At 45.0% G+C, this 18,243-nt stretch overlaps 1 long non-coding RNA gene across 1 annotated transcript in view; it reads left to right on the top strand.

Moving 5' to 3' along the window:
- Nucleotides 1–18,243, top strand: part of LOC116657074 — a 195,312-nt gene that overhangs the window by 145,702 nt on the left and 31,367 nt on the right. The gene's annotated exons all lie outside the window — the stretch shown is intronic.

Genomic DNA, 18,243 nt, shown 5'->3' with positions numbered 1-18,243 from the left:
GCCAACTGTAGCTTAGAGGCCACATTTGGAGGGCTCACATCTAAGAATAGTTTTTATGTTTTTGACATGGCTTGAAAAAAATCAAACGAAGCATATTTGGTGACAGGTGACAGTTACATGAAATTCAAATCTTGGTGACCAAAAGCAAAGTTTTAGAAGAACAAAACCTCCGTCGTTCCTTTACTTACTGTCAAGGGCAGCTTTTGCTAGATGGTAGCCAGGCTGAGGAGTTGAGACAGAAACCACATGGCTTGCAAAGCCTAAGGTGTCTGCTCTTTGGCCATTTTCAGAAAAAGCCTGACCCTCCCCCCCCCTTAATCATCACACAATCCCCACTGCTGATCATCACTGACAATACTAGTCCCACTTCTGTCACGCTTCTGTGTACCAGGCACTCCTTTTGAATCTGATGTCATCATTACCCCCTGTTCACACGTGAGGAAACTGAGGCCTCAAGAAGCATGTTCTAGGCACTTGACATCTGAACACAGATCTGTGCCTGTATTTGACAGTGGAGGAAAATGTGAGATAGAAAAGTTGAGTGGCTTCTCCTCGGTTGCCCAGGATGCTGGGGGCAGACGTGTTCCAGCCCCATGCTCCTGAACTCGGTGGTCAGAGCACAGCAGGGCTGCCGCAGTTTTACAGAGCTGCCATTGCCCCGTGTCCCACAGGTGGGGTTGTGGCCGTCAGTGACCCTGAAGGTCTGTTTCAGGCTTCCTGCGCTGTCTTTCATCCTTTGAGAGCTGGCTCCCCTCCCCTGCTCTGCACCTTCCATCCCATCCATCCATCCTGGCTCATCCGAGCCTCAGTAATGATCTCATTTACATCTGGGAGGGAAGGGAAGATTTAGTTCAAAACCGCATGGGCAAAGGCGTATTCCAGTTGTGCGCCTTTTAAGCTGCGCGCTGAAGCAGGGCTTGGTAATTCCTTCTATACCTTCTCTCCTGGGAACCAGAGGATTCAAATCCCAGCAGGCCAGCAGCAGCCCCTTCTCCTTTCAAGTCGGCTAAGTGGAGGCTCACGTGGCATCCGTGGGAATGGTTTTGATGGTCTCACAAGGTGGGAGCCTTTCCCTTTCCTTTGAAGGCATTGCTTTCTAGGCGTTACTGCTGAGTCCCTGTTAGAATAAATGTATGTGGTTATTTCTTGCAAGCTCCTGTGCTCACAGCGCAGATGCGTAAGTAGGGCATCTCTTTTGGACGTGTGAGAAGAGAAAGGTATTCTTTATGTCCTTAAAACAGCTTTCCTTCCAGGTCTCTTTCCATCTCATGCTAAACCACCCTCCTCTGCCCCCACTTCCACACACACACACGCATGCACGCACGCACACACACACATACACACAGCTTGCATCGTTTCCAAGAAAATACTCATTAAGCACCCCACGCCAAAAACAACCTTGTTTAGTTTTTTTTGTGATTTGTGTTTATTCTGAGAAATATTCATCTCCTTTAAAAAACTGAACAAAACAGAGAATGGCACAGGTATCTGAATTTACTGTGAGAAAACTCGTGTGTGTGTGAAGGCGTGGGCGACAGGGAGGAGAGAGACACGTGCATTTAAAATAGAAAACAAAATATTTTAATTATTTCAATATTTTAAAATCCACAAGGGAGAGTATGAAGTAACACAGTTTATGCTGACCGACATCAGCTCGTGAGTGTGAGACCCACTCACAGTGTGTGGCTGGGACAGTTTTAGAATGCTCCCTGGTCGCGGTAGGATTTGAAATCAGCTCTGCAGTGAGAATAAGATTTACAGAAGAATGTCGGTGGTGGATTAGCAACAGGAAATGGGCAACATCATTCCAGAAGTGGGAGGAAAAGAAACATGCTTGAATTCGTTAACGTAGCCACAGAAAGCACAGGCCAAGGACTGGCGAACTACATCCCGGGGGCCAAACCTGGTCCACTGCCTGTTTTTGTAAATAAAGTTTTTCTGGGGCACAGCTCTCCCCATCTGTTTGCATCTCATTTCTGATTGCTTTGGCCATGCCACGGCGGAGTGGACTAGTTACACCAGGATCGAATGGCCGTGCAAAGCCTAGAATATTTACTACCAGTCCTTTCACGAAAAAGGAAGATGTTCTAGGTAAATAGAATGGAAGAAAAGGGAGATAAAGAGGAATGTTTAGAAGAAGAGTAAGGGAAAAAAGTAAAGTAGATGGGGAGAGGCAGAAGGCAAGAGCATATGAGGTTTTCTTAGTGTGAATGTGAACCTCTCGTTCAACCAAATGTTCACCGTATTTGTCAGCGCCGCTCCCTGTGGGACTGTGGAATCACAGTGTAATCACTATTGGCCAAAGGAGCCTTGCGATAACCACTTTCCCTGAAGAGTTCAGTGTCACATAAAATCTGAAAGTAAAAATTCAAATCGCCAGAGAGCTCTAGGATTCGTGGGTAAGAGCCACATGAGGCCTGAAGGCAAAAGCATTAATACCCTGCTTTAGAAGTTCCACTCTAAATATGACAACCAGAGCAGCTCACCAGGGTGAATGTAGCATTTCCCTCATTTCTAGAACATTCTCAATGGTATTACATGTTTGGTCAGATTAGTTAGGGAAATGCTGGGTGAAATACAATGAAGCATATTTACTTGCTGCAGGACTTCTCAGAGCCTTTAATATGTCTCATGAAGCTCTGGGAGCAGAAGAAAAGGTATAGTGCTTCCCAAATGTATTTGATGTCTGACTTTTAAAATAAAGCCCATTTTGGGATGCAATGGCCTAGGCATTATTTTGAGATTAATATGTTCTTATACAGACAGAATCTTAAAGGTCATGTAGCGTCATATCTTCATTATAATGTTATGGATCTTCTTCCCAGAAACTTTATAAAATCAAATTTAGGCCTGAGAGTCTGTGCTATTGATTTTAATATTGCTCTTGGAAATTTGTTTATGATGTTTGTGTTAAGAGATTTCTGTAATTGCGATTTCTAATCAAATTCCAACCTCAGTTGATACTTTCCTCTTAGCCCTTGAATTCTCTCCTTCCTGAGGTGGTAATGGTCAAAGGTGGGGGGGCTGCTGAAAATTATAAAACTTTGTAATTGGACACTTAAAGGTCAGTCACTGGAAGAAAATGAGCCAGCATGTTGCCTCAGTGGTGTGGTTGATGAGTTTTGGGTTAAAAAAAAATCCTGTATTTCAAATACGGCACAGAATCAGCCCTAATTGCCCGAACTGTGGGCTTCCAAATGAGTGTCTGGAAATTGGCAATCAGCACAGTCCACATCTGCCGTGATCAACTCCTGACTCCACTGTGTCCTCGGTCACGTGAAGTAGCCTTACTCATTTTCCCAGTAATGCCCTCACCTCAATGCAGATTTTGCTTCCTCTGTGACTTGCTTTACAAACAAGGGAGGGCCACCCTGGGAGCTCGTGGAAGTGTGCAGGGTTTACACAAATCTCTAGGATAAACTCAGTGTATTTTCTTTGAGAGTCTTCTAAAGTAACTTTTTACTGAAGCATAATAAATACACACACACAGAAAAGTACACATGTCTGGATGGTATAACCCAGATTTTCAGCATTTGAACATATCCATATAGCCAACACTCCTGGAGTATCAGTTTTAATCACATATTTTATATTAAATCAAGTATGGATACACTATCAAGTCATATACCTGATATTAAAAAATGAAACATAAGATATGAGGTTTCAAATAACTTTGAGAGCTGTGCATGGATCCCTTCAGGCTCTGTCCTCAGAAGAGCTGGTGTCCACTCCTCTAAGGGAACATATGGATTTTGCTTTGTTGTTTGGTATAAAAGTTTAGTTGCTGTTTGGTGAAAAAGTTCCAGAAGTGACTAGGCAGGTATCAGAAGTAGTCAGCATTACACTGAGTCCTCACCCTCTGTTAAACATTGGACGTGTGTTTTCGTAAATGTTCACACCATGCCTAGAGTGCACAGCACACTTGAACCAGCTGAAGCTTCAAGGCACAGTGTGAGTTCCAGAGCCAGGATCCCAGATCCGTCCGACCCTGAACGTCCATTCTCTTAATCGCTCTGTTCAACTGCCTCTGTGACATTTCCCTGTTTCCTTTTGTTTGGAGCCAAGGGATCATACAAAGGAATATTGTTATCATTTTTTCTTAATGAATTGAACATCCTGACGTCTTCTTGTAGCACGCTGGAAGCAGAAAACTCATTTTTAGGATGGAGACACACACCGATGGTCTTGTAACGTAGCCCCCTGTCAGTTTTAGAGGAAAAGCAATCCAAGTCGAATTTGGAATGAATTACCTTCAAATGGCCATGCTTTGCAATGTACTACTGTAATCGGGGATATTGCAAGGCAGCTTAATGGGCTGGGTGATGACACGTATGACCATTATGTGGCTCTCCCTCATTGAATGCGTTGGGCGCAACCCAAATCATAAATCTGCCAGCAGACAAAACATAAAATTTACATGCAAGATCAAATCTCCTCTGTCCTGATTTTTACACAAGGGTCACTAGTGGGTAGTAAATTAAGATTCAGAATAAAAGTTACCTGCAGGTGCTAAATCACCAGACCATGTCAGGATCATAGAATTTTCTTTTGTTAATAACATCACTGTTTGTTATCAGACCCTGTGCTTACAGAAAGCACGGGTCACTGTTTGTAGAAGGAAAGGTGCCCTTTGTCCCTCAGAGATTTTGGATTTCTTTTGTCAGATGTCCTCACATTGTTCCCTCGAACAGCAGGATATCTGGTACCAGGATCTGGGTTTGAAAGCTAAACGTAGGAGAGCAGACATGCTTGAACGGTCTGTCATACTAATAAATCTCTGGTTGCCAAGAAATTACACATATATTTTAATTTCATTAGCTTTCAAGAAATATTTATTGAGCACCTGCTGCCAGATACTGTGTTTGGCCCTGAGTGTGCAAATGTGAGTAAGACAGTTCCTCTGAGAAATGGTCAATCGGGGATCAGTGCAAGAAAATACCACCCTAGGTATTTTAAGCTGATAGAGATTTAATGTTGGAAGGCAGATGCTTAGAAAATTGCAGGAAGCATTGAAGGAGTACCTTCAGCTCTGGTCTCCAGGAATGATTCCCTGAATACCTCCAGTCAGCAGGAAGGAGGTACCAGGAACCCATTGTCACCAGCACTGCCACTTCAACTACCCCTTGCCACCTAAAGAGTGACGAAGGCAGGCTGACTGCTGCTATGCAAAAACCTCTCATGTCTGAGCCTTTACGTGGTAACACGAAGCATCCTGCAAAGGCAGGAACATGGTCTCTGCCTCACTTCTGCCTTCCAAAGCTTTCATGAGTGCAGTTAAGTTGCTGAGTCTAAGTTATATCCAGCTGCAAAGGAGTCTGGGAAAAGTCACTCAAAACTCTCCCACTGGGAGAAAGATGGCCCGGAGAACAGAAGAGTGGGTCTATCTATAGTATCTCCCACTGGAAGTAGGGCAGGGGACAGATGTAAACAAGCGTAATTTCAAAATACTCTGTTAAGAATAGTCAGTGTCCTTTGCATCACGTGTTGCAGGAATAGAGGGGACCAATGCTTATCTTAGGCTGAGTGATGTCTGACCCTCTCAGGGTGAGTAAGAGTAATCCAGGTGGAGAGGTAAAGGGACAGCCATGGGGACGGCAGGAGCAAAAGTGGAGGGGTGTGTGTGTGTGCACACATGCGTGTCTGCCTCTGCCTACACACATGCAAACCGCAGAAAATTCAGGGTTGATAAACAGTAAAGTATGAAGTGGGTTTTACTAGGAGATGAGGTTGCAGAGAGATAGACGAAGGAGTGGTTTAAAGCCTTGTTTCCCGTACCAAGGAACATGGGTAATCTGTAAAATGAGAATATGTTACAAACATTTATTGTTTTTGCATTGTTATTTCTTCCCTATACCTTGTGGACTATCCCTTAATTCTGCTGGGGGACTTCTCCCCAGTCTCAGTCAACATGGCTCAAATGAGGTTGACCCTACCTCCTGACCGCAGCGGAAGGCGTGAGGCCCAGGCCTGCCCAGTGAGGATACAGTCGATTCCCTGCCGTGTGAATAGAAGATTTCGGTCTAGTCAGAGACAATAGGCATCAGATCTTAGACTCTTCCTGCATTTATTAGTAAACAGAAGCGTTTTAAAACCCTCTTGGAGGTGCTCAGTTGAGGTGCTAAGTTTCCTTGGGAGGATAGCTGAGACTGAGATCAACAGACAGGAAAGCAGAGTCCAGAGATGGAGAGAGACCAGCTGCTAGTGATTCTTTCTGGACCTGTGAACCTCTGGCCATGCTGGTAACCGGCCTAACGGCCTCCCCAGTTCCCTGAGCCAGTAAACTCCCCATTTCCATTCCAGCCATTGTGCATTTGTTGTTACTTTCAATGGAAGGATTCTTGAGGATTACTCAGGACCACTGATAGGTTTTAAGACAGGTATCAATATGATCAGACAGAATTAATGGGTCTAAGACTGGAAGCAGGAAGACAAGTCTGGAGGCCTCTGTACTTGTCTCAAGGGAATACTGTGCAAGCTGGGCTTGGTAGGGGGCAGTGGTGGAAGGGACAGATTTGAGAAATGGTTAGGAGCTGAAGTCAGCAGTGCCTACGATTGCTAATTTTATCTGGGCTAATGGCCACATTCCACGGCCTGACTTGCTGCTTGGATAGTCATGTGACTTGTAGCCCATGGGACGTGTGCAGAAGTGATCTGTCCAACACCCTGGTCATGTCTTTGCAACGAAGCTGCTTATCCTCTACTTCTGCGTGTCCTCCCCTTCCTCGTCCTGCCCTCTGATGGACTGAAATGCGGACCTGGGGATCGTAGGCACGCTCAGTCACGCAGATCAGACCAGTGCGCTAAGAATGGCAGGGCTGCAAGACCCTGGATTCCGGTGGCCTCATGGAGCAAAACTTCCTGTACCACTCACCACTTTTACCTGTTACCGAGAGGGAAAGGAAATGTCTTTCTTGTTTAAGTCCCTGGCTCTTAGTCTGTCAAGGCAGCCGACCCGTTATGCTAACTAATATTTGTATTTAAATACAGAGCATGAGGGCGAGGAAAGAATCCAGGGGGAATGCTTTCTAGGCAGGTTTGTGTTTTAGAAAGATTGCTCTGCTGGAGGGTAGATTTGGAGGATGGCATCCACTGAGGACATGGACGCCAGTGCAGTTGCCCAAACGGGGAGAGAATGATGTTTGGGACCAGGGGGTTAGTGGTGGAACAGAAGAAGAGAAATGGATGGACTAAATATATATTTAAGAGCTGGAACCAACAGGACATGATGGATGACTGACTATGAGGGTGAGAGGAAAGAAAGAATCAAAGCACCTTAGGCTGTTGGGTAGAAGATGGTACCACTTGTTGAGTTTGGACAGGTTTGCAGGGAGAGAGAAGGAAGTCAGGTTGGGGCATGCTGAGTTTGAAGTGTGACACCCAAGAGGGGATGTCTAGTAGGTTGTAGTGTACAGAGGCCTAAAGGTGAGTAGAGAAGGTGGGACTAGAGGTAAAGATCTGAAACTCAGCAGTAGATAAATGGTCTTGAATTCATAAGAATGGATGGAGCTGCCCGAGAAGGGAACAAGGTCTAGAACAGAATTCCAGGGGTGTGATATTCATGAAAAGGAAGAGAAGAGTCCATGGAAGAGGCAGAGAAGGAGCGCTCAGAGAGGAGGAGAGGTGGGGATAGGAAGGGGTGGGTGTTGAGAGGAGGAGGGTTAGAGGAGAGGGCTGCTGAGAGGCTGGAAGAGGAAAGGTTCTGGAAAGTGTCTATTGGCTTGGTGACAGATAGGTTGATGACCTTGACAAGGGAAGTTCTGGGGGAGAAGTTGGGGCAGAAACTAACTGGGAAGGATTTGAAGAGTGAGTGGGAGTAAGGTAGGGAAGATGGGGTGCAGACAACTCCTTCAAGAAATCAGTTATAAAGGAAAAGCCAGGATTCTGTGGCATTTGGAGAATGACATTAGACTCAATGTGATACTGTATTTGTGACTTCTTCCTTCCTTGCTTCTAACTCACAGCAGTCTGTGAATTAGTGGGTCTGCATAAAGGATGTCTCAGTTTTCCTGAAAAGACTTGGAAATGACTTATTTCAGTTTCTAAATACATATAACAGGGCCATGTTAAGGTCTTTGCATCTGCCAGTGGGCCCATAATGTGCATAATGGACACACTCTGTGTTTTCAGCCAGATGGCCTTTATTGAGTACCTACTATGTGCTTAGCACTGTACTAAATGCTGCAAGGGCTGCAGAAGGCTTGTAAGATACAATTTCTGTTCTCCAGGGGTTTGCAGTCATCACATCGGGCCCAGCATTTTAAAATAAAACGACAAAGTGCTCTTGAATACATTTTCTCATCATGAGCCTGATAAATGGACACTGGACGTGTGAAGTCCTGGTACCCACGGGGGCAGAGCAGCAGTAAGGGATCCACGTGTTCCCTCTCCCCAGCCGTCAGACCACCTCCTCTTCACCGGCAGCGTTTCCCACCTCCTGCAACATGGACCCCAGAATGGAGAGTCGGTGGGAAACGGAGCCCTCCCCTTCCACACCCTGTTGCCCAGCCTTCTGGAAGGACATCCAGCCTGTGCACAGGATGAGTGGTGTGCTGGCAGAGGGACACGTCAGGGGAAAGAAGTTTGTCGTTCAGGGCCCTAGAGGTGGGTTGAGGTGGCTTTGGGTGACAGAGGACCCTGGGACTGTGCATTTCATCGTCCTGTGCTTGTCAGCCTCCCTAAATCAACCTTTCGTAGCTGGAAGGCTCTTTCCCGTTCCGAGGAACAGTGATGCGCTGTCTTCCTCAGGAGATGTTAAGGTGGAGGGAGGGGAGGGCATGGCTGGGAAGAAGTCAGGTAAGGACAGAGTGTAAGGAATAGAGGAACATTTGGCCTGGTCCCAGGAGTCCAAGGTCGCCGTGGAGAACACAGCACGAGTTCTGTGTCCGATTAGGGCTCCCAGGACAATAATAATGATATATAATCATAAGCAAAGCCACTAATAGTTACTGAGCTTATTGCATTTTAGGCACTGTTGCTAAGACCTGTATATAATTACCTTTTTTTGTTTAGTTTCTTTATAAAATTTCATTTTTGAATAGATAATAGAGTCACAATTCAGTAAAGCATACAAGGGTCTTCCTGTTCCCGGGACAACGATGCTGTTAATAATTTTGGTCCACCCTTTCAGAGATTCTTCATGTATATGTAGCAGATATGTCTATTTATTCTTTACCCTTATCTTAAGTTTTTTTTTTTTTTAACACAAACAGAAGCTTTCTGTACACCTGTTCCATACTCAGCATTTTCACTTAAAAATACTCTATAACTTGTGATTCTTTCCAGGTCAGAAATAAAAGAGCCCATTTATTTTTTTGTTTATTTGGAGAAAAACAGCATTATATCCCATTGTTAGGATTAATATAGTTTGTTTAGTCCTGTATTAAGTTGTTTCCATTCATTTGCAAATATAAATAATGCTGCAATGAAAAACCTTGCGTCTAAGTCATTTTCCACGCAAGTATGTATCTGGAGGGTAAATGCCTAGAGCTGTAATTGACACGTCAAGGGATATGTGCCTTTGCAGTTTTGGTAGATGATCTCTAAGTGCCCTGCGTGGTCATCACATCTATTCACACAGCCTGCAGCCCTGTGTCTGTTCCCCACAGCACAAAGGGTTATTCAGCTTTTGCATTGTCGTCGAAAAGCTCGGTAAAAATACCATCTTGGTGTAGTTACAGTAGACATTGCTCTTACTGTGAGTGAGCATCTTTCTGTGTTTGGCCATTTGCTGTTTGGGTGTATGTGTTGTTTCTCTTTTGGGTTCTCTGACTGCCATTTCTAGACATTCTTATATATGGAAAAGATTAATTTTTTTGTCTGTGATGTGAGTTGCTGGTATCCGCACCCCCCACCCCAATTTGTCAGTTGGTCTTTTCAACTTTATGTATGTGGTTTTGGCATGCTGATTAAAAACCTTTTTGTCTAACTGGATTTATCAGTCTTCTGTGTTTTGTACTGTATCAGAAGGGTGTCGCCATTGTGATGTTATAAAAACATACTCCCACATTTTTTCCCCAGGACTTCTGTGGCTTGATTTTCATATTTCTGTCTTTGACCCACTACAGTTTACTCTGGTGTAAGATGTAGGTATGTGGTATTGCTCTGTGTATTTCTGATGGCTACCTTGTTATCCCAGCACCATTTATTGAAAACCCATCTTTTCTTGCTGATTTGAGATGCTTCATTAAAAAAATTTTTTTTAATTTTATTGAAGTATAGTTGATTTATAATGTTGTATTTCAGGTTGTGTACAGCAAACTGATTCAGTTATATATATATATATTCTTTTTCAGATTCTTTTCTATTATAGGTTTTTATGATATAGAATATAGTTCCCTATATTATTCAGTAGGTCTTTGTTGTTTATTTGATATATAGTGGTGTATATATGTTAATTCCAAACTCCTGATTTATCCCTCCCCTCCCCCCTCTTCCTGGTTTGTAAATAAATTAATTTGTATCATTTTTAAAAGATTCTACATATAAGTGATATCATATGATATTTGTCTTTGTCTGTCTGACTTCACTTAATATGATTACTCTCTAGGTCTATCCAAATTGCTGCAAATGGCATTATTTTATTCTTTTTTATGGCTGAGTAATATTCCATTATATGTATACACCAAGGATGTTTCATTTTTCATATGCCATATTTCATTCAATTCTCATCACAGTCCTTTGAAGTTAGTGTTGTGCTCCTGTTTTACAGATTTGGAAACTTAGGCTGGGGTGAGGCTACATAACTTGAGTCACACATCTAGAAGCAGTCACCAGGGTTTGAGCCCAAGTTGCTGCTCCCCTGTATTGTTCCTCAAAACAGCAATTGTAGAAGTTTCTGGGTCAGGAGCTTGTGCCTCTGCTTGACCTCTGTGCCCTCATGTCATTGTGGCTCTGTGCTTATCTGTCTCTGTTCCTGCTGTCCCTGCCACCATCTCCGGAAGTCCTATTTCTGCAGCTTTTGGGCCCAAATGCTTTAAAGAGGAGACTGACTGTGTCAGCCTCCAGCATCTACTCTTGGTGGGCATGGCTCTCAGGCAAGACTGCCTTCTTGGCCATGACCAGTTGGCTGTTTGTAGATCCACTACCCACTCCATTGGTAGCCACAGCCAAGGTCAAGGGGCCAAACTATGTAGTGTCAGCCACTGACAGTGGAGGTGTCCTTCAGCCTGCAGCTTTCCCAAATGGAGTGCTATGCTTGGCTGTCTGCATGAGCAGTATGAGCAGTCTTCAACCTTCTTGGTGCAAATGAAGTCTTGTCCCCTCTGTACAGATTGGGACTCTTTGGGACTCTTTGGGTTGTGACAGAAACCCAACTTGAACTAATTTAGGCAAAAGACAAGTTTCTCTTTTAATCATACCACAGAAAAGGCTGTGATCTTGCTGGCCTGGGATGCCAGGATTTAGGAACATTAAAGCCATCAAGTATCTATCTGTCTTCTCACCTTGTCCCGCCTTCTCTTTCTATGACTCCATAATTCCAGAAGAGGCACTTTAGAGCTTACAACACTCACGAAGCCACAGGGGAAGATTCTGATTGGCTGGCCTTGGGTCACAGGTCCTTCCTGAAACAATCACTATGGCCAGGTAATGGAGGCATGGGATTTATGACTGGCTCAGCTGGCCAGGTGACCACCACCTGGGTGAGGGTAGATGGGTACAGTCACCGGAAGAGCCAGTAGTCATGTGGTTGGAAAGGAGAGGGTCAGGAAGGGGCTGACTTGCCTGAAGGCCACCAAGCAGAGCAGAAGAACAGACTGGCTCCATTTTATTCTGCCCTTTGGGTCAGAGCCAAAGCAAAGTACTTTGCCTGATGTGATCTCATTTTGGCACCAAATACTGCCTCCTTTTCTCCCTCCGATTTCTGGAAAGAGGCTCATTCTACTTAGAGGTTCCCATACATTTTAAATGAACAATTCTCTTCTTGGTTTGTGGCTGCTAATCAGTTTGCCTCAGATAAGTGTATTCACCTATTTACAGATTCTCTCACCCCACAAACATTTATTGAATTCTCCTCTGTGCTGGTGGATCTGCTCTGTCCCCATTAATGTGGGATTGGAGAGTCAAGATCTATAAGTGTTCAGTATTGGCGATATTAGGAGAAAAAGAAATCCCCAGGAACTAGCTCAGGCAGAATGGTGGGACTCCATGAAGGTACACTTTTGACCAAAACTGCAGCAAGGGAGCAGAAGCAGGCCTAGAAAGCATTCAGGAGTTCTGCGCGCCTCCTGTGTGCTTCTGCCCAGAGCTTCCTCCTCGGGCTCAGCTCACTGACTCTGCCACTGGCCACGTGTCCCCTCCGGCCCCCGTCTCTGGAGTCTAGGCCTTGTAGTTTGGGACACCCACAGAGACCAGTTCTATCAGTTTGCTGGGGCTGCCGTAATGAAGTATCATAAACTGGGGGCTTAAACAACAGAGAGGTATCATCTCACAGTTCTGGAGGCTAGACGTCCAAAGCCAAGGTGTTCGCAGGGCGGGTTCCTTCTGACAGCCGAGAGGGAGGAAGTGTGCCAGGCCTCGCTCCTGGCTTCCGTGGCTTGCTGGCAGCCTGTGTGTTCTGTGGCTTGTAGAAGCATCACTCCAATCTCTGTCTTCCTTTTAACCTGCTGGTGTCCTGTGTGTCATGCCCGTGTGCCCAGATTCCCCTTTTTTATAAGGACACCAGTCCTATTGGATTAGGGCCCACCCTGATGACCTCGTTTTACCATTTACATCTGCAGTGGCCCTAATTCCAGTAACGAACGTTCTGAGGTACTGGGGTTAGGACTTCAACGAGTGAATCGGGGGAGGAGATGGCAGTTCGACCCATAACAACAATTGATTTTCTGTCCATATGCTGAACCTTTAGAAGAAGAGAGCTGACGGCCCCATCTGGAGTCAGGTGGCAGGTGTCCACCCCTAATAGAATCACTGTGGTGGTTTAGGGCATTGGTAGGTGGCACCTACCCCCATGGATTGGGGAGGTTTCCAGAAGGCACCACAGAAAAGGGTCTTGTCTGTTAGCTCTATGTACTGACATCTCTCATCCACTTCTGAACTGCAAATGCCCCTCAGTGCTCACTCATTATTGGGGGACGTCTTGGTGATGAACTAGCAGAGAGCTGTTAAGACTGTCCCTGTCAATCTGGTAACCAAAATCAGGCTGGCCCTGGCCAAACTGGGGCCCCCGCCACATGCCCTGAGCTTTGTCATGCCTGGAAAAATGTGCTTCATTTATTCAAATATCTGTTTTCTTTGGGAAAGAAAGGAATGTACTTTGTTTCAGGTTATAATTTTTTTTTAAGAAAAATGGGTAACACAGAATCTTAAGAAGAAAGTAGGAAGCACTGCCCATCCCTCCTGCCTGAAGTAAACACTGCTAATAGTTTAAACCTTCTTCCAGACGGTGATTTGCCATTTACAAATAGATGCATATACAAACGCATACACATGTGTGTTGATATGCTCATGGGACTGCAGTATATATACATTTACCTTTTTTACTAAAATGTTGTTAGTGCCATTCCATGATCTGTATGGACCTACAGCAGCTTCGTCACATAGCTGCAAAGCATTTCATAAGATGTTTACTCCATCTGTTAATGGATATTTTAGGTTATTTTCAAATTTCTGTTAGTGATCATCCTTATCCGTATGTCTTTATGAATTCCTGGAAGGAGAATTGCCAGGTCAGAGGGGGGTGCTCTGCCTTAGATGGAAAAATGGTAGAACAGGAATGCTAGTAGCCTGATAATCACCGCCCTCCCTGACTCCTGAAACACACACAGGCGTTTAGAGAAAAATGTGCCTCAGAGTAGCGTCTAGTGTCTGAGAGGACGTGGTTTTCCTGGTAGCATTCTCTCTTGGCTGGAGCCTGCATCAGGCTGCTTACATTACTGGGCACGGTTTCCTTTGCTCTCATGTGTCGGTTTCCAGCCCCAAGCCCTGGACTCGCTTCTGCGGCAGCGGGCGGAGACCCAGTGACCAGGCCCCCTCCCACCAGAGAGCGTGCTGGTGAGTTTTCCTGTTCCATTCACAATCTCGTTGTGGATGTCTTCTCTTCCTGTGTCTGGGTTGAAATCTTGCCTGTGAGATGGCTTGATGCCTGCTGAGCCTAAACTGGATGCCAAGCAGAGCAGGTGGTGGGCCTGCTGTGGCCACAGAGGCTGGGGAGGACGGGTGTTGTGTTGACTGGAGTGGCCAGGTGGTTTCCTCCTTTACGCCACCCATGAACCTACAAAACAGCAATCAGAAACAAGTCAAGTGGCCCCTTGCTCTCCAGGAAAACGTCTTGGTGTCCCCCCGATTTTCAAGGCCTCTGGGTTAAACAGAGGGCTTGCTGTGTGGCCTTTTATTTAAGCTGGTGTTACTCATTATACTGCCAGTCTGTTTTCAAAGCACCTGCACATGACAGATTGTTAAAAATCAGGCCGCGAGGGCATCTGGATTGAGAGACAGTCCCCTGTAGGCCTTTGTCTCCTGGGATGTTTATAGACCTCTAATTCTCAGCTTGTTTGTCTTGGGGTTTTTGGAGCCTGCCGAGGAAGTCTGCAGGGATGGCAGGGGACACCCCCCCCCCACACACACACAGACTGTTAGTGCGTCAGGAGAGTTCCACCGGGCATGGTTGCACAGCTTCTTGAAAGCTTCACACAAAAACACATTTTTAAAACTTGCCTCCTCGCTCACGCATTGTACTCCTTGTAATTCATCCTGACTTTATTGCGATTACTGGCAGGTTTTGTTTTATAACAACTATTCATCAGCCCATGGCCCACAGTGACAGTGCTGCGGTGGAGTGATGGAGAAGGACCGAAGGAGATGTGGGTCCATCAGACACTGGACACAGGGTCTGAGGTGGATGAGGAAGTGCTAGCTTGTTTTTAAGGAAACTTGTGACATAGGATGTGACATAAGAGAAATAGGTGAAGAGAATCCAGAGATTCTTAAAAATGCACATCCAAGGTGTGTTTGGAGAGATCAGACTGTGCTAATTGTATAGTCTGTAACATAAATGATATCCATACCCAGAGCTTACTACGCATCAGGCACCAGTGCAGAATATGTTACAGACTCATTTAATTAAATACCCATAAAAACAATCTGTGCATTATTATTATGCCCATTTTACAGACGGGCAAGCCGAGTCTGGGAGAAGTTACATCATGAGCCCAGGATCACACAGTGAACGCACAGCCCAGCTGTGATTTCACCCCCATCTCTCAGATTTCAGAGCCCCCTGTGCCCTCAGGCACAGTCCTATATGGTCCCACAAATTCACGTGCAACTTTTGGTTTTGGGGAGAATGGTTTTCTGAGACAATAAATGAAATCGAAGGGGCTGTCATCTCATCAGCAACATAATTCCTTTCAACACTGGGAAGAGGGTTCTTTCCTTCCTGGGATGAAGTGATAACAATAATTATTTATAATAATAGTTTGAGTTGACTGAGCATGGACTGGGGGCCAGCTGTTGCACTAAGGCCTGGACATGGATTATATGCTTTAATCCCTTAGAATAACCCTGTGAAGTAGATACAGTTATGATCCCACAATTTCCAGAAACATTGCCTATTTACTTCTGTTTTGTTCCGATCCCCTCTCTGCAAGTAGAGTCTGAGCTTCATGAGGGAAGGGGCCTTTTCTGCTGGTTCTCCTGGTAGTCTCTGGTATCTAACCCGGCACCAAGCACATGATTAGGACTCAGTAAATCATCATCAAATCTGAGAATAAGTCAGCATTACAGGGGCAGTATAGTGAAGCTGGAGAGGTTGGGTGACTCGCCCAAGCTGCAGGGCCGGCTAGTGAGCAGGATGCCAGGACCACTTTGGCGGGTCGTCTACTCCAAGTTAGAGTTAAGGACTTTACTTGCTACAGGAGGACGATACAGATGGTTATCATTATGGGAAATCAGAATTTTCGGCAAGTTTTTAGAAAGTAAAAATCCGACCCATTCCACCTTGGGTAGGCAGTACAAGTCAGCCGTGAAGATCTTCCTAGCCAAAGGCCCTTCCAGAGAGCCTGGCTACCCACCTGTGGGCACGGTGGCCTCCCGAGGTCCATGCTGCCTATGGTCGGGGTACCAGGATCCCAGCCAAGGAGTTAGAACAAGCTGCACTTTAAAATTCTTTATCCAAATAGGGGAACATCAAGGCTCCTCTGTGGAAACTGTATAAACTTTTTGGAAGAAGGGCCCAGCGTCCCTGGCACTTTTTGCTCTGAAGTTGGTCTTCATGGAAAATCGTGCCTGAGGCTCTACAGGTGAGAGCACTGTGTCCCAGGCACTTCTTTTTCCAAAGCCAGCAGGGGAAACCTCAAGGATGGCATGTTTAACAAGAAGCTACTGACTTACTGCAACATGGAGCCCAGAGACAGGTCTGTTTCCACTGCTGAGGCCTGAGCAGTTACCTGGCTTCTGGACACAGGCTGCTGAGACTAGTCCAGGGAGGGCCACGAAGACACTAAGCTGGGCTTCAAAAAAAGAAACAGCTCGTTTGCAAATAAGTACCAGTTTCTTTTTTCCTCGTCTATTTTAGTCATTTTTTTTTAACCTAAACATCTTAAGCCCTCACTGAGTTCTTTCTCTGATCTTCGATGTGGTGCTAAGTCAGAATTTCTCAGCCTGGGCACGCTTGGCAGTTGGGCTGGAACATTCTGTGCTGTGGGGCTGCCCTGAGTACTAGAGAACCTGTAGCAGCATCCTTGGTCCCTCACGAGAGGCTAACAGCATCGCCGGGGAGAGCCACCGTGCTGAGTGATTCACGTACACTGTCGCTCTTACTCCCAGTTCTGCAGGGTTGGAGTCTGAGATGCAGGGAAGTTAAATGTTGCGCCCAGCGTCTGGGCCCTGGAGGGCAGGAATGTCTTTGCCCAGAGCTGAGGTTGGTTTGTTTACTTATTGACGTACAGTTGATTTACAATAGTGTGTTAGTTTCAGGTGTGCAGCATAGTGATTCAGTACTTTTGCAGAGTGTATTCCATTATAGGTTCTTACAGAATAGTGGCTGTAATTCCCTGTGCTATACAGTATATCCTTGTGGCTTATTTATTTTATACACAGTAGTTTGTATCTGTTAATCCCATACACCTAATTTGTTCCCCCCTCTTCCATCTCTTTCATTGTAACCACAAATTTGTGTTCTATATCTATGAGTCTGTTTCTGTTTTACATATACATTGATTTGTAGTATTTTTTAGATTTTCAGCTGTGATGTTCTCTGTCGCCTGAGAAGTGCAGTGGGGTCTTACTAGAAACCCAGATTGCCTACCTGAGCTGAGCAATTTCTGTTGAAGAAAAGGCCTCTGACTGGTTCCTTCATTTGTTGAGCACATATTTTTTGGAGGACCTGCAACGTGGCAGCACCACTCTTGGTGCCAGATGGGATACGGCAGTGAATGAAATCCTACACACCCCTGCCTAGTGGGGTTTAGAATGTACAGAAATGCAGCATCTCATTGAGTGCAGGGTGCTCACCTCATCGTGTAGGTGGTACCTTAGCATCTTGCTTTTTTCCCTATTATTATTACTGATGTCATTTTACTAATAGTGGCCTCAGTTTAAGAGCTTTATTCCAGCCAAGATGTGAATTCCTGAGCACTGCAATTCACCTTTTAAAACTAAACTCTACACGGCTTTAGTTGAAATTGAAATAAGGCTCAGGATCAGAAAGTATATGTATTTTTGATGTGGTTTTGCAAAGTAGCTCCTCAATATTTTTTTTCCAAGTCCAATCAGTTAAATTTTTTTCTGACTTCTCTCCCTTCCTGGCTAGATGATGAGGTTTTGATGTCCTTGTGAGTCATTTAATAAAAAAAGGCGTCTTATCTCGTCCATTCAGACCCCCTTGTAATGGGCTCGACTTGAGGTTGTCATTTTTTTTCTCCAAAAAGGAGAATTTTGTTTCATTTTAGGTTCAGTGTGAATTCTTACCATAAGAGCACAGACATAAGTTTCTAACAGTTATGGAAGTTTTCTGATAAATGGTACCATAAACACGGGCAATTTTCTGCATCATGTTCATAGGCTTTCGAAATTTACAAGGTTTCTCTTTAACGCAATTGTCTCTGCCAGCTAACAGGCAGTTTTGTGGCCTGTCCATATGTATCATTAGAAAAAAAAAAATACCCTCACCTTAGATTCTTTATTCTCACAGGAACATAAATAATCCCAAATAACCAGCAATATCTGGGCCACAATTTGATTTGGTAGCTCTGGGGGAAATAGCTCCTATTTTGCTAACTATTAAACCTCTTTTCTACCGCCTGCATT

Source organism: Camelus ferus, chromosome 17 (genome assembly GCF_009834535.1).
Source record: "Camelus ferus isolate YT-003-E chromosome 17, BCGSAC_Cfer_1.0, whole genome shotgun sequence".
In the NCBI taxonomy this organism is placed as follows: Eukaryota; Metazoa; Chordata; class Mammalia; order Artiodactyla; family Camelidae; genus Camelus; species Camelus ferus.
Note: the sequence above shows the minus strand (reverse complement) of the source record. Positions and strands in the feature narration are given on the sequence as shown.